The sequence below is a fragment of the Pocillopora damicornis genome, chromosome 10 (genome assembly GCF_964200805.1).
Source record: "Pocillopora damicornis chromosome 10, jaPocDami1.2, whole genome shotgun sequence".
Classification (NCBI taxonomy): domain Eukaryota; kingdom Metazoa; phylum Cnidaria; class Anthozoa; order Scleractinia; family Pocilloporidae; genus Pocillopora; species Pocillopora damicornis.
In genome coordinates, this window is record NC_142679.1 from 17,181,296 (window position 1) to 17,184,461 (window position 3,166).

Below are 3,166 nucleotides of genomic sequence, written 5' to 3' on the forward strand. Positions count from 1 at the left end.
GGTTGCTCATCTGTCTGACCGCTGAAGTACCGGACCACAGCTTCGCCTGAGCTGTTGGAAGCTGTGACCACGTGGAATGTGCGTCCCTGTTTCTTTTGGCAGTGGAATCTCAGCTGAGTAAAGGACAAGTGTCTTCTGAGCTCTTTCATGGCACTTTTCTGCAGAACCATGTGTGACTTACCTATTCCACGGTATGATGTCTCAATTGACACCTTAGGAGAGGGACTTCCGAACTCAACATTTGACACCAGAAGCCAACCTCCTAAAATAAAACAAACCTAAAATAAAGCAAACCTAAATGATCTGGTGACATCCATGTAACTAGAATTTTGGAAATATTAAATGGTAACAGCACCGAGTGGAGTCCAATTGGGTCTGTAATCATACGAGTGATTTACAGAATCGTACGACCGCAAAGCGGGAGTCCGATTTGTTAATCACTCGTATCATTACAGACAGAATTGGACGACAAAAAGGCCTATTACAAATTAATCAAAACTATGACAAAATTTGAGAAAGAAACTAGACATCGGTTATACGTTTTCATAAAAACGAAAAACAACAGTTTACCCCGCGAAATGCGAGACAACAGCGCGCACATGACGCGTTCTGTCCACTCACACAGGCATGACGCGTTAACTGTCCCTTAACGGTCCTATTACACTGTTCAATTATAAATATGACGCGTACATTGTCCGGTTAGTGATCAAATCGGCCGGCTGATGATAACCAATCACTTTCGAGGATTCTGCTTTAGTTTTGATTCAAAACATAATAAGGATCTTGGTAGAGAAAGCAAGAATAGCCAAGACCTGAACGTTCCAATAACAACTCTACCAAGTCAGATATACTCCTCTTGAAGTTCTCGTGTCTCAAAAAAACAATTCATTTTCTTACCACCATATCTTGACATGTCACAATAGACCTTCAAAGGGTTTCCACTCTTTTCTGGGTCGATCCAATACTCTCCGTCTCCTTTGGAGTGTCCAGAGTCCAGAATTTCTTTACAGGAGAAAGCCGGATGAGCAGAATCCCAACCTCGTTTATCTGCAGAGGAAAAGAGAAGTATAATCATTTGGAACGAGGAGAGGATCAAACTAAGAGACAAAACACGCCACAGAGGTCTGATTCCATAAGTAGTTCCTTTCCCGTAGCTCTTGATTTTGGAAATTTAAATTTAAACTAAGAAAATGGAAAATCTATCATTATAAGGAAAAGGAAGAGATATTAAACTTCATATTCTTTCGGGAAAGATTATAAATGGATGTACATGTGACACGAGAGAGCTCTGAAAAGCGCTAATGAGAAGTAAGAAATAGGTCACCATTTTTGACTTGGAAAAAGAGGGTGGGCGGGGTGGCAGGGTCCTGGGGGGGATATCATTTTTTTCAAAGGGAATGGAGAGGGGATCAGTGGTCGCTAACAGAGTTTAAAGGTGGGACTAAAGAAAATTGGCGGCCAATGAGAAAGATCGATAGAATACTTCGGAACGTTATGGAAGGATCAGGAAAACTTTATTGTGACAACCAAAACACTCCGACCTTTCATAACCCCCCTCCCACTTCCACTAACTTTTCCATAATGTTAAGCACTTAACTCAACAGTACCTCTTCTATGATAATAAATAGAACGTAGGTTACGCCTCAAGTTTTCCGGACTTGATTTTTTGGTTTGATTACTCAGTTGACATTCCTTCTTTGCATCATTAGTATCGAATTTGCTGTTGTAAGATTGGCAGTTTTCATCTTGAAGGCATCTCAATCCACAGCTTATTTCGTCAGCATATAATGTCGTGGTGATGTGACCAATTAGCTCAAATCCTTGAAAAATAACACAATCGTGTTTCATGTTCTCATCACTTAGATTATTTTGGATACTTTAATAATACAGTTTATGTGTGGTTAATTACCTTGGCTTAAGAAGTCATCTTGATTCTTGATATCGCACAAAGATAAAATTGAAGAAGCCCTGAGAGATATGAGAGTTGCGCGTAGAAAGTTCCCGTTGTTTTTACCCGATTTTGGGGCGATCTTATGTTTTTTTTAGGGCGAACTGCTGTGACCAACAAAGTATAAAGGGGAAAGAATGGAAATTTACTACAGGATTGTAAGAATGTCACAGAGCCTTATTTAGGGGGGGGGGGGGGAGGGATCATGTAAAGTTTATATTGACGCAGCCAAAATCTGTGTCATCCGATCCCAGTTTTCGCTCATGGCAGTTGAAACACTCACATCCCGTCGGAAAAAAATATCACTGTGTTGGGAGGTATAACACATTCACGTGTTACCTTCAACTCTCTCGAAAACCGCGTCCCTGCTCAAGTCAGTGTGCAAAGACGAACTTAAAGCCACAAGAAACAAAGCAACACCACTCAACAGAACGGGACAGAAATGGAAACCAACTAGATGCCCTCTCATCCTGTAATTTGAGAAAGAAAGAAAAACAGATAACAAATGTTGCCCTTCTCCCTTCTTAGATGCAACAAATAGTTTTGATTCTGAATTTAGGATTTTGCTAATTACACTTTGTCTGACTCAGCGAAAGAATACCAGCGCTTTTTAAACTGCCAAGTCATATAAAGGAATCTTCCCTGCTAAGGATTAATTCTTGTCCGCTGGCTTGCACAAGTTACTCACCCGATAGTAAGTAAATACATCGAGTTTCTCACTCACACTCACCTTTCTTTTCTTACTTTTCCTCGACTTTTCTTCTCACGTTTATGCGGTAGTCAAGGTCTTTTGTATATATATTCCTCACTCAAACGTATTTATCGAAGCGGCTGACCATTTAAGATTTATGTTGTTGTCAAAGTTAGAGAGCAATTTTCTTCTGAAGTTTAAATTAACCAATTTTCTCCAAATTGAATGACTTGGTTACTCCTTGAAACCAGTATATTCTTACCTTCAGTTTCTTTCCACTCCTCTCGTATTTTTGCATTGAAAAACTCTTTTATAAACTTTTCATACAATTTTAATGAACCTTAGGTAACAATGAAAATTATAGAAATGAATAGAAACAGCTTGAAAACCCATACATAAATTGTGCATGGGTCAGTTTTGCACGAAGTACTGATCACGACTCGACTTTTCTTCTCACGTTTATGCGGTAGTAAAGGTCTTCTGTATATATACTTCTCACTCAAACGTATTTATCGAAGTGGCTGACT